This window comes from Ranitomeya variabilis, chromosome 8 (assembly GCF_051348905.1).
Source record: "Ranitomeya variabilis isolate aRanVar5 chromosome 8, aRanVar5.hap1, whole genome shotgun sequence".
Lineage (NCBI taxonomy): Eukaryota > Metazoa > Chordata > Amphibia > Anura > Dendrobatidae > Ranitomeya > Ranitomeya variabilis.
The window spans coordinates 26231904-26246080 of NC_135239.1; the positions used below are offsets into that span (position 1 = coordinate 26231904).

Below are 14177 nucleotides of genomic sequence, written 5' to 3' on the forward strand. Positions count from 1 at the left end.
ATGTTACATTTCAACTGTTGATCTCTGGAGAGAGAAGCCACAAACAGGTGCCTGGTTGCTAACTTCCCTTTCCACACTGTGACCTTATGCATGCTGAGCCGAATAGATCGTGCATGTGTTTGGAGGGAAAGCTCGGAGACATGGTGGTCGACCGAACACCTATTAAAGGTGTATAAATCCCTTTTGAAGCTCACATTGGAGGGGAGACGAGATCTAGATGGAGTAATTCCTGGCAATGTTCGGCGGCTCACTGCTATCCACTTTCATCCCTGACTTTATTTCAGAACTTTGTTTCTTTCTTGCCCTTCTGCTGCAGTCAGCACTTCTTTTAGGATGGAGGTGTTCTGTGCTTTATTTCCATCTCTCCGTTCAGAGACTTGTTGGCTTTTTTCATGGGTGCCCATCAGCACTCGGTGTCCAGGGGACATCCTTTTGAGCTTTACTCGATAACATAAATCAGTGACTCCGGGTCCTGGGAGGAAATGTCTTTATAAACCCTGTGCCTTGCATTCTGCATTCTTACAATCTTGGATGGAGTTTTAGTGATTTTTGGCAAGGAAAACTGCTGAGAAAAGGTTATCTGCCGCATGTATCAGTTTTATTATTATTATACTGTATATCCTGAGATACATTAGGAATGTGACTGTAAATGATCTGTAAATAGCTGAATATTTCCGTCATGTGCCGACCTTGTGAACCTCCGGATATGATTTATATGGTCGTATATCAGAAACTCTCATGTGTCCATTAGTTGTAGGTAGCATTCACGTCTGTTTTCCAGTTCAGACACCATGATTAATATTGGTTTGCATACATCTCTCAGCCTGACTCCGAGACTCCAGGTATCTGTCATTGCTGTCAGTCAATACCCTGTATGAAGCATATGGAAAAGCATTAGCCAAACTCTGACATGTAAAGTAGAACTTGTCTCTTCCTGCTCCTCTTTGGTTTAATTCATTGTATTCCATGAGGCTTTATAATAAGGTCCTAAAGCTCGGCGTATATATTGAATTCCTATCTTACTTTGTATTCGCCTATCCTATACTTAGTCACCATGCCGAAAGTGGCTGAAAAATGGTAACAACCTCTTGCTTATTAGGTGAGGGATACATGGCAGCTTTGTGCGTCCAGCATTAATTCTCATATGATGTCTGCAACTCTTTTGTGACGACCTGATGCGTAATTATTTTTGATCATACGATTTAAAAGGAATCTGACACCAGGTTTTTGCTTCGTAATCTGAGAGCATCTTGATGTAGGGACAGGGACCCTGATTTTAGCAATGTATCACTTAATGGGCTGCTTTCTGTAGTTTTGATAAAATTCATGACTTTTCTGTTGCTGATCTTACCAGTTTTCTGAATACTGAACACTGTCTGCTTTCTGTGTACACAGTGTATAGGCAGAAAGCTGCCAATCAGTGGTGTGTCGGGGTTATACAGAAGTCATGAACATGGCAGCACGTTTACTTGTCCTCTAGTAGTAATCTCCAGATAAAACCGTGGTATTCATGAAACAGCAACACGCCCAGTAATCACTGGAGTCAGAATCTCTATCCCTACATTGTGCTGCACTCAGATTTCATCACAAGAACCTGCTGACAGATTCCCTGCCATGTCCCTAGTAAGTTGCAGTTACACTCGTCTTACATTGATAACTTTGCTGCAAATCTTGTGATTTGCGCCCAAAAATTCAACAGATTTGGAATTTTTTAGTCGCTGTCACATCTCGTTGCATGTAGTCATGTGTCCATAACAATTATTATTGCGATGTCACAATGCCGCCTTGGTGTCAGGCAGCCAACCTTACCATGTAGTCTAGTTTTAATCTTGCTTTATACATGTCGCACAGGTATGATGCAAACTGTAACTTGTCCTAATATTCTTAAATCCAAGCAGTAACCAGCTCAGCCATGTAAATCCAGGCAGGGGGCTCTCAGCAAGTCCGCATGTATATGACATGTGCACGAGGCGTGCCGAGCCCTGTGTATTTCATACATGATCGGATTTTTATGCCTGATGTGGTAATTGTAGCTTCCCCTGACTATTTTATTAAGCTTTAGGCAGTCACTGTTTGATGCAAGAAAAGACTGAATCACTTGACCTATTTATAAGTCCGTAATATACAGCAAATTGGAGAAGACGTGTTCTGCAGCTTCCCTCCTGCTGCACTGGGGTTACATGCACCACGTATGTGAGGATTACTGTCTCTCTGCACATGGTTTAGGGAGAGAGAAAGCGGAAAATGTTGCATTACGTTTATTTATCCGTGCCCTCTCCAATTTAACCATCTTTTGTAAGAATTTTGAGGCTCAAAATGCCTCCTACCAGAGAGGGCTGCATCTTTATCATGAGCTTTGGTGAAGTTATTTGCTATACACTAATATATACAGTACAGACCAAAAGTTTGGACACACCTTATCATTTAAAGATTTATCTGTATTTTCAGGACTATGAAAATTGTACATTCACACTGAAGGCATCAAAACTATGAATTAGCACATGTGGAATTATATACTTAACAAAAAAGTGTGAAACAACTGAAAATATGTCTTATATTCTAGGTTCTTCAAAGTAGCCACCTTTTGCTTTGATGACTGCTTTGCACACTCTTGGCATTCTCTTGATGAGCTTCAAGAGGAGGTAGTCACCGGGAATGGTCTTCTAGCAATCTTGAAGGAGTTCCCAGAGATGCTTAGCACTTGTTGGCCCTTTTGCCTTCACTCTGCGGTCCAGCTAACCCCAAACCATCTCGATTGGGTTCAGGTCTGGTGACTGTGGAGGCCAGGTCATCTGTTGTAGCACCCCATCACTCTCCTTCTTGGTCAAATAGCCCTTACACAGCCTGGAGGTGTGTTTGAGGTCATTGTCCTGTTGAAAAATAAATGATGGTCCAACTAAATGCAAATCGGATGGAATAGCATGCCGCTGCAAGATGCTGTGGTAGCCATGCTGGTTCAGTATGCCTTCAACTTTGAATAAATCCCCAACAGTGTCACCAGCAAAGCACCCCCACACCATCACACCTCCTCCTCCATGCTTCACGGTGGGAACCAGGCATGTAGAGTCCATCCGTTCACCTTTTCTGCGTTGCACGGTGGTTGGAACCAAAGATCTCAAATTTGGACTCATCAGACCAAAGCACAGATTTCCACTGATCTAATGTCCATTCCTTGTGTTCTTTAGCCCAAACCAGTCTCTTCTGCTTGTTGCCTGTCCTTAGCAGTGGTTTCCTAGCAGCTATTTTACCATGACAGCCTGCTGCATAAAGTCTCCTCTTAACAGTTGTTGTAGAGATGTGTCTGCTGCTAGAACTCTGTGTGGCAATGACCTGGTCTCTACTCTGAGCTGCTGTTAACCTGCAATTTCTGAGGCTGTTGACTCAGATAAACTTATCCTCAGAAGCAGAGGTGACTCTTGGTCTTCCTTTCCTGGGGCGGTCCTCATGTGAGCCAGTTTCTTTGTGGCGCTTGATGGTTTTTGCCACTGCACTTGAGGACACTTTCAAAGTTTTCCCAATTTTTCGGATTGACTGACCTTCATTTCTTAAAGTAACGATGGCCACTCGTTTTTCTTTACTTAGCTGCTTTTTTCTTTCCATAATACAAATTCTAACATTCTATTCAGTAGGACTATCAGCTGTGTATCCACCAGATGTCTTCCCAGCACAACTGATGGTCCCAACCCCATTTATAAGGCAAGAAATCCCACTTATTAAACCTGACAGGGCTCATCAAGAGAATGCCAAGAGTGTGCAAAGCAGTCAGCAAAGCAAAAGGTGGCTACTTTGAAGAATCTAGAATATAAGACATAATTTCAGTTGTTTCACACATTTTTGCTAAGTATATAATTCCATATGTGTTAATTCATAGTTTTGATGCCTTCGGTGTAAATGTACAATTTTCATAGTCATGAAAATACAGAAAAATCTTTAAATGAGAAGGTGTGTCCAAACCTTTGGTCTGTACTGTGTGTATATATATGTGTATGTATATATATATATATATATATATATATATATATATATATATATATATATATATATATATATATATATATATATATATATATATATATATTTATATTTATATTCTATTGTGTGTAGAGCACGTGAGTATTTTGGAGGAAGTTCTATTGTATTCCGTGCTCCCCTCAGTCCCTGGGTTGTTACCAGTCTCTCTTTTAATCGTCTGAATTGCACTGTTACAGCTTCTTTAGTAGTGACCTTGCTGCAGAGACACAGAAATGACTTGCCGCTTTGCTGAATTTGGCATTTTTTTGCCATCGGGTTTTTATCATCAGCACAGCATTTTATTTCCCATAAAGCACTTCATCTGCAATGATTCATGGGGAGCAGCAAGCAGATTTTTAACCAGCGGGCAAATAAATCTCGCTGGAGCGTGCACTGGACCACCAGTCAGTCCATGGTGTCTGCTGGCAGCCCTGGGAATTCCCACCAGTTGCCGCATTGGAGACATCGGCACAGCCGCCCTCCCTGTCTCTGCTGCAGAATTATTGTACTATGACAAGGTGATGGCATTCAGCACAGAATGTTACCAGGGAGATATTTAGATATAAATTGTCCTTTTTTCAGCTTTAGTAACTCTTAAACCATTATTTCTCAAAACTGTAGCAGCCGGAGCAGGCAACTACAGTCACATGGGACAATTTAAAATGGGTCTCCATGAACATTTATGATCCTTTGGGATTTAACAGAGGACAGATACTGTGTGGATCTTGTCACAAAATCTGCAGCGTATTACCATCCCAATGAATTACGGTATATTGTCCCTGCATAAAAAAATCCAAATGGAAATTGACATGCCCTTCGCATTCCACCCTTAGCAATGCTAAGGTAAAATCTGCAACCAATCTGCATCAGACAAGTGTAGAAGTCAATGAAAATGCTTCATTTATCCAATTCCAGGATTGCAGAGGGATTTTGTATAATGCACCTTGTTTATGCCTTTCAGGACATATGGCGAGCAGTGACTTCTAATCCTGCAAAGTTGGGGAAGAATGAGAAGGTCAGATAACGTTCATATAACTTGGACAATGAACGTGGCACAATGCTCGGACTGGCCGTTGGCACTCCAGACCTGAGCATGACAGCTGCATAGGAATACATGCCGTCAAAACTCTGGTCTGGACAGCCGACAGCCAATCCGAGCATTGTGTTGTGATCCTTGTCCGTGTTATATGGCTGCCTGACTCTTCCCTTTATGATAGTAAGGCTTCATTCAGACATCAGCTTTTTTCATGTATGAGAAAAAAATGGACCAATTATTTGGATCAGACTCTGATCAGAGTGTGGTCCAAGTATCCTCAGTTTTTCTCAAATGTGGAGAGAAAGAAAAAATGGGAAAAGTTTCTCCACCTTCTCCTTTATGACAGTCCATAAAAATCGAACTCTGATTTCATCTGAGTGTGGTCTGATTTTTGTTCACGGACCCATAAACTTCCATTGCTGATTTTGTTCCAATCCTAATGGTTGAAATGAACTTGAATTTTTATTTTTTCTGGTCACCTTATAAAAAAAAAAAACACAAGCAGTTAATATTTTTTACGTACACATTATAAAACCACAATACATCATTAGGCATATAAATTATACATGTCTACTATCACAAAACTGTAGGAGGATTACCTTGGGCAATTGACTCCATCCCTGTCCCTCAAGTTATGAGGACCCTAGGCTATCTCTGTTCCCCAGATTACCCCTGATGGTGTGGATGCCGGGGTCTCATACTTTGCTATGCTCTTATATACACTTGAGGTATGGGACAGAAGTGTAGAAAATAACACAAACCCGACAGACAGAAGAAACAGGGATAAAAGAAAACCACACTCACAACCAAGTGGAAATCAAGGAAACAGTAAGGGTACTGTCACACAGTGCAACTTTCCAATGATCACGACCAGCGATACGACCTGGCCGTGATCGTTGGAAAGTCGTTGTGTGGTCGCTGGGGAGCTGTCACACAGACAGCTCTCCAGCGACCAACGATGCCGAGGTCCCAGGTAACCAGGGTAAACATCGGGTTACTAAGCGCAGGGCCACGCTTAGTAACCCGATGTTTACCGTGGTTACCAGCGTAAAAGTAAAAAAAACAAACCGTACATACTCACATTCCGGTGTCCTTCAGGTCCCTTGCCGTCTGCTTCCCGCTCTGACTGAGTGCCGCCGTAAAGTGAAAGCAGATCACAGCGGTGACGTCACCGCTGTGCTCTGCTCCGGCCGGCAGTCAGTCAGAGCGGGAAGCAGACGGCAAGGGACCTGAAGGACACCGGAATGTGAGTATGTACGTTTTTTTTTTTTTTTTACTTTTACGCTGGTAACCACGGTAAACATCGGGTTACTAAGCGCGGCCCTGCGCTTAGTAACCCAATGTTTACCCTGGTTACAAGCGAACGCATTGCTGGATCGCTGTCACACACAACGATCCAGCGATGACAGCGGGAGATCCAGCGACGAAAGAAAGTTCCAAACGATCTGCTACGAGGTACGATTCTCAGCAGGGTCCCTGATCGCTGCTGCGTGTCAGACACAGCGATATCGTATGGATATCGCTGGAACGTCACGGATCGTGCCGTCGTAGCGACCAAAGTGCCACTGTGTGACAGTACCCTGAGAGGGACAAACCAAATGGGAAGAGGATTAGGATAAACACACAAACCAAATCTACACAGAAATCTGAAAACAACACCAACCGACTGCTACTAGTTCTGACGTCGCTTTTCAACTACAAACCAGGAAGTTATAAGCTATCGCTGGCAATTCACAAGTGGTGAGCATATATGCCAGAGGGGAGTGGCAAACACAGAACAGCTGAGACAATTCAGGACAAGGCTTCCAGGAGATCAACATAACTGATTAACCCCTGCAATAACAGAGCAAGGAAAACCTGCACTTCTAATAGGAAGGTGAAGCAGATGTAATCAATGCAGGGGTTCATGTGATCAGATGCCACGATTTTCTGGCCCCTCTCTGTCGCGGTATCCCCGAGACATCGGCAACCCACAATCCTGATCTGAAGACATGAACTGAATTTACTATAAACTGTAAAATAATGATAATTACAATGAAAAAAAATCTTAAGTTTCTTCAGCCTAAAAAAAAAACACTTTTTTTTTTTTTGCTGACCGGTAACCTATTTTTATGTACTGTCCAGGCATTTTTGGCATCTGTTACTTGTGTAGAAATCTAGGATAACCTGGCATCAAACCAAAAAACAAACCAACCAGAAATAGAGGTTTGAGACATCTAGTACCCTACAGATTTTCATTATTCGTGTTCTGCATAGTATTCTTTCCCATTGGCATAGATATTTGCCAGCATTTTGCGCAAGCAGTGGACGCACATTAAGTAGTATTTTCTGCTGCTTGGCACGTGTTATAGGGTAGAATTACTGATTGGTATCATCAGGTCTTTGGAGTTTGCAGCAGACAGAAAGCTGGAGCAAACGTTGTATCTACTGATTCCAGGGCAAAATTGTCATTAATGGGAACAGTGTGAGAAGGCTAACAGCCTGTAAAGGAACCTGCAAAGCGAGCATGTAACAAGCAAATCTTAAGCTGTCTTGTATTAGCAGTGCCAGGCACTACCCAATTGGATGCCTCAGTAATCCAGCTCTGGGATTTCACATAGCTTTCAGTCAGTTGGCCTTTGTTGTATTTCCAGGGGATTTTTTTGTGCTAAAACCTCAGTTCTGCTTACTCCGAGTGCCTGGAAGCATAAGCGCTGACCTCCAAATACCTACCTCCCACCCCCACCACTTCTTCTCTCCAGCCCAAGAAACAGGCTTAAGGTGTTCAACTCCTTCTTGCAGTCTGCCCTTCCTGATAAAGCAGAGTAGATCACTGAAGTATATTAAATATAGTTGTCCTCCATGCAGATTGGTGATACTGCCCTTTTCCTGTAATTGGAGCACAGAAAAAAACAGTTTGGTGTCTGGAGATCGGGAGTATATAGAAGTAATGGTTACAAAGAAAATGATTGTATAACAAAAAGTTTTGCGACTTTCTAATACATTCAGTAGCTCAAGTTCCCACCGTTTTCAAGATATAGAAGAGGCTGAAAAAAACCTACTTATCAGAGCTGAGTTGATGCTGCAATGTAACAGTCAAGACCAATTAATCCTTAATGTTTTAAACGGAATCTGTCCGTAGGATCAGCCCTTCTAATCCATCTATATTGGCATGCAGGTCATGGAAAGTTAAATAAAGTCATACCTCGATATCTCCAAGCCGATGTCTTATTCCAAAGAAATCCACATTTTTCTTATTATGTAAATGAGCTGTTAAGATCTATGGGTGGGACATAGATCTCCCTGAGAATTTGTCAACGAACCTTATTTTAAATAAAAGGGGGTGTTACTAGTGTGAGACATGATGATCAGGAGAGCAGACTGTCAGTCATTACATGTCTCACACTAGTAACGCCCCCTTTCATTTGCAATAAGCTGTGGAGGGAGATTTTTGGGAACATCTATGTCCGGCCCATAGATCTAAACAGCTGATTTACATATTAAGAACAATTTTTAGGTTTCTCAGAACTAAGACATCAGATATCAAGATATTTTTTTCAACTTCCTATAACCTGCATTCCTTGACAGTTTCCATAAGCAAAGTAAACAAGGGTATGATCGTGCCTTGTGCTACAGATTAAGAGTATGATGGCATTATAATCTGGGGTGTACTAACTGAACACATGCAGCACAACTCTCTCTCTTGTGCTGATAGTTTGCGGCATTGTGTAAGTGCAGGAAAAATGTTTGTCTAACAAAGTTTAGGGCAATGAAATGTAAAATTATTACCCCAAAACTAACGAACATCAGAGTTTTGTGAAGTGAAAGTTTTCTGTTTACTCACAGCACACAATGGTGAGAGGTTGCAGCGTAAAATGTATAAGAAGTTGCAGGTCTCCCAAAGCGAGAACAGTCCTTACTCTGGCCATTGATTAGTAGCACAAATATATGGAATTGCCTTTCAAGCAGTTTTGTGGTATAAATTGTACAATAGCTCCATAGTGATCCCACTCTTCAGATTTCCCCAGAATGCTCTTCATAGGTTGTATATGGATCTGCAAGAAAAGGTCAAGAATGACAGCTTCTTCTTGTCTCATCCAAATGAGCAGAAAACATTAATATTTCTGTCAAGAATCAAAAAGAGCGCGTTTGCCAGTGTGTCCATACGGTATGTGTGAGCAGGATGGAGATTATTACCTGCCGAGAGTCTATACTGTGTTCTGTATCTGCGCCGAGGGACACTTACCTCTCTCCCAGGTTCCCTTTTCCACGCCTGTGGGGGGATATCAAACCTTTCCTCTGTTCCCTTACTTCCTCCATCTCTTGTACATCCTCATGGTAGAATTGACATGTTCTCTGTATCTGCACCGAGGGGAACTTACCTCTCTCCCAGGTTCCCTTTTCCATATCGAACCTTTCCTCTGTTCCCTTCCTTCCTCCATCTCTTGTACATCCTCATGGTAGAATTGACATGTTCTCTGTATCTGCACCGAGGGGAGCTTACCTCTCTCCCAGGTTCCCTTTTCCACGCCTGTGGAGGGATATCGAACCTTTCCTCTGTTCCCTTCCTTCCTCCATCTCTTGTACATCCTCATGGTAGAATTGACATGTTCTCTGTGGAAATGTTTTCCGACCTGCCTGTCTTTAAAAATAAACAGCATGAAGATCAACGAAAATGGCAGAGAAGGAAAAACAGTGTAAACTGAGGGGGGAGTTTGTTTTTGCAATTTATTTTTTGGCAGCAGCCAAAATTACAGTTGCTTTCCCTCCTAAGTGCTACAAAGTGTTTGTGTTGAATCAGAGTCTAATGACACCAGGTGTGCAGATTGTGGAGCTCGGCACGTGAAAAGATTGTAAAACCCACTCGCTGGTTCTGACCTTACGCCATAGGCACGGGGAGGGCTGGAGAATAGATGAAGATGAACGATTCCTCCCCAATATTATATCCCTAAACCTGAAATGTGGGGAGCAGCTTCTATAGACACAGACACGGTCAGTCCATGTCACATTATCATCCCGCCTCGTGGTCCAGATTGCTGTGCTCACAATATAATCTCCATGCCTCATGCATTTACTACGCCCAATTTCATAAGAAGCCGATAAATCTAAATACAATTTCTTCTGTAGAGGAGGAAACTGAGGGGCCCAAAACCACGTGGAGGGCATTCAAAGGTTGCACAGACATTGCAAAGGCCAGATTCACACCCGGAATCCCAGTGCTGCAAACACATTGCTAATATTATTAAATATGGCTATAAAAGCATAAGTGCAGACATTCAGAATAGGAAGCAGGATCATCCAGTGTGCAATACTCCTTTCTCTGCCATGAAGCTTTCTCTTTAGGAGCTTATTCTTTTTTACCTTCTGGAAAGGGTATTGAGATTTAAAGAGAATCTAATTTGTCCGTAAGTTTGATGACCCCTACCCCCCAAACCACTTGTATGTGGGCCAGTAAAAGATCAATTCATAGGTACCTATTTATATTGTCAATCCGTTGACTGAGTTTTCAGAAATCTAGATTTTTAGCAGTATCCAAGTGAGGTGTTATGCGTAGTGAACAGGAGAATAAACTTAACAAAACTCTGCCTCCTTTAAAGGGAACCTGACAGCTGATACATGCTGCCCAATTCACAGGCACTGGCTGTATGATCTCGACTCTGAAACGCGATGGTGTTTCAGATAAAAACATACGTTATAATTTGTGCTGGAGACTAGTCAGATAGGCAGGTCCCTGATGGGTTCTCCCCGCCCGCTGCCCTGGAGCGACCGGTCGGAGAGCGGGCGGGGAGAAGCCGCCAGGGACCTGCCTAATCTATATTGTTGCACGGTCTCGGCAGCTTTTAGCGCATGTCTTTCTCTGAAGCGCCGCAGCGTTTTAGAGAGAAACACATCTGGCTGAGATCATACAGCCAGTGCCCGTGGATTGGGCAGCATGTATCTGCTGTCAGGTTTATTTTAATCATTAACATTCTTGGCACCTCCACCTCTTCTGGTCATTATCTGATTTACATCTCATGTCAGGCGCCAGCCAGTATATCACACCCCTGCACAAATCTGCGGAGTATCGGCTTCTGCGCTGTAACTTGCCCTCTCGGCGGGCTTCTACTGTACATGCCCTGCAGAACACTGAAGCTTGGGCTCTCTGAAGTGTGTAAAAGCAAGGACCGCTAATCTGCCCAGGTGCCCAATTTCCTGTCTGGCGCCTGACATGAGATGTAAATAATCGATGGATCAACAGAGGAAGGGAGGCGCCAAGACTGTTAACAAAACTCTGCCTCCTTTTGGTATTAAGTGCTTTCTCCTACCCATTGCGCTTAACACCTTGTTTGCATTTTTGCAAAAAATATGAATTTCTCAAGATTCGGGCAACTTCTGACAGCCATCTCAGCCCAGTCTCCCATACACAGGAGCGATCTTTCTGAGAGTTGCTGTGTTCTGTATGGCAAAGCCACCAGCCGACATGTTGGCCAGCGGCTTATCATAGAGAGAACAACGCGATCATCAGTTCGAAGTCAGATGTGACCGATCAATATCTCTCCCGACCATCAGTTGGCCTGCACCCCATTCAGACCGTCGGCTAAACCTGGCTGCTTCGGCCCACATTAGTCTGATGTGTATAGGACCTTTAGTATAAGATGCTGCCTATTTTGTTGTAGAAATATAGAGGGTTTTCCACACATTTTTATTATTAATATTATGCTTTTGCTTATATAGCACTATCTTATTCCGCAGCCCATCACAGTCCCCAAAGGGGCTCACAATCTTCATTCCCTATCATTGTGTCTTTGGAGTGGGCAACAGTTGCTGGGGTCTCGGGTTCAGTTTCGCCTCTACTTTATTTTCGGTTTCTTATTTTAATTCCAAAATATGTTTGCTTCCCATGAGACTGGTTAGGGCTTGTTCACACGATCCTTTTTTCGCTGCGGATTTTTCAGGTCCTGATTTGTGAAAACCGCAGTGCAAAACCTGCGGTGGTTTTCACTGCGGTTTTCAGTCCTTTTTCTACTGCGGATTCCACTGCGGGTTTCCAGCTGCATTTTCCTATTGGTGCAGGTGGAAACCCGCTGCGGAATCCGCAGAAAGAATTGACATGGTACTTCTTTTTTTCCGCAGAAAATCAGCGCGGATTTTCCAGCGGAAAAAAGGATCGTGGGAACAGCGGGTTTTTTTTTCCATAGGGTAACATTGTACTGTACCCTGCATGGAAAAAGGATGCGGATCCGCAGCTGCAAATCCGCTGGGGATCCGCAGCAAAAACCGCATCGTGTGAACATAGCCTTATAAGGATTTAGTCTGTAAGATGGTGGATTGTAGGAAGGTATATTCTCTGCAGATCTGCGGTGGCCTACTGTAAACTAGTGCTATATAAAGCCAGCTCCGGCCTGCCGAACTTCATAGGGACCTATCCTGATGCCGCACGTAAAAGACTTGTTTCTTAATACATTTTCTGGTTCTGCACACTGTTCATCTGCTTCCGGCTGAATATTTTATAAGTGAGGCTGCCGGAGGAAGGATTCACAGTCTTCTGGGGACTGTGGGTTTGATTTGATTATTTTTTTTCTTCTTTTCCCCTCTTATCTGTGTTTAGTGTCTAGTTAAACTTGTAACAGCCTGTTAATGTGTGGATGGATTACTTACAACAGGATGAGTGTGAAGATCCGCAGTCCCCAGAGCAGCAGCATCTTCATAGCGGTAAATACAAGCAAAAAGAAAAAAATATCTGCGTAGTTATCCGTGTCATGAGATCTGGGCACAGTAAAGATTTTGATGGCAGCAGCTGTGACGTTGAGGAGATTGTGACCTCTTCCTCTCTGTTTTATCCCTCTCACCATCACACAGTGGCAGATCTTTAACCTGTGTTGTCTTCAGTCTGTCGAGTCACAGGGGAAACTTCTGAAAAGAGCATGACCTCCTCCAAAGCCTTTTACCATCCGCTATTACTTCAATTTTCACACTATTGATCTGGCTTTATGCGATTTCTTGGAATACTGAATTTCAAGGGTTTTATTCTTCCCGGAGAAGGCTGGGCCATTCAATCAAGTTATCCTGCGTTACTGTGACAGTGGTATCTAGACCTTAGTGTGACCTCACATTGTGAAACGCAGAATTTTTTGTTCACGGTGTTATGGGACCTGTTCAGCCATATTATAATTATTGATTTATCAGACCCCAACATCTCCTCTAGCACCTATATGAGCACCACAATATACAGTATATCTAGTACATATTAATGGGACAAGAAAGCTGCAGTCTTTCTATCATTGAAAGAAGTTAAATTAATCTAATGTCCCGGTTTCAGCCATATCAAACTGATGGATAGGTTGCCTATAGTATTCTTCATTAGGAAACACATCTTCCCCTATGACAAGTACTTAATTTCACAAATCTCTAATTCTGAGACCTGTAGGTATGTCTGTTCACATCAGTGGGATATGTCACCCAGAAGCATTGTAAAACAGAATTAAGTTGTATATATAAGATATATTTAATTCAGATTTACCAATTGATTGATCTACTGTATATATAACCTCCTTATAGTGATGAGCGAACGTGTTCGGATAGCGGCTTGTCTGAGCATGCTCGGATGTTATCCGAGTATCTTGGGCGTGCACGTATATTATGTTCGATTCCCCGCGGCTGCATGATTTGCAGCTGTTAGACACAACAGCACATGCAGGGATTGCCTGTTTGACAGCCTCAACACATGTGGGGATTCCCTAACAAACAGCCCCAATTCATGCAACCGCGGGGATTCAAACTTAAAGGGAACCTGTCACCACGTTTTTGGAAGATGGGATAAAAATAGCGTTAAATAGGGGCAGAGGTGGGCGTTACATTAGTGTGTGTGTTATGCGTTTATTACCCACCTAAGTTGCCGAAATAACTTTGCAAAGTCTCCATTTTCGCCTGTCAATCAGGCTGGTCAGGTCGCATGGGCGTTGTCTTCCCCCAGATTTGGCGTAGTTTTCCGTTGGTGGCGTAGTGGTGTGCGCATGCCCAAAGTCCGGAATCCTCTTCCAGGGGATTTAAAATAGCGCGGTGTTCGTTATTGCATTGGTGATCGGTGGGCGCGGCCATCTTCCTTTGGCCGCGCGTGCGCAGAAGCGGCGCTCTGCTGGCCGCGGCTTCAGGAAAATGGCCGCCGCGATAT

At 43.2% G+C, this 14177-nt stretch overlaps 1 protein-coding gene and 1 long non-coding RNA gene across 18 annotated transcripts in view; one reads left to right on the plus strand and one right to left on the minus strand.

Annotated features, from left to right (window-relative positions):
* The window catches only part of PTPRF (protein tyrosine phosphatase receptor type F), a 1035200-nt gene that overhangs the window by 794282 nt on the left and 226741 nt on the right, over positions 1–14177 (plus strand). The window lies entirely within an intron of this gene.
* Positions 734–14093, minus strand: LOC143787299 (uncharacterized). Of its 2 annotated transcripts, none has more exons than XR_013218319.1 (6): positions 13894–14093; positions 9531–9664; positions 8871–9081; positions 7760–7915; positions 5377–5526; positions 734–870 (listed from the first exon to the last, which is right to left on the minus strand). It is a non-coding gene; the product is annotated as an uncharacterized LOC143787299 (long non-coding RNA). The 2 variants fall into 2 exon arrangements; XR_013218318.1 differs by having other exon boundaries at positions 9531–9668.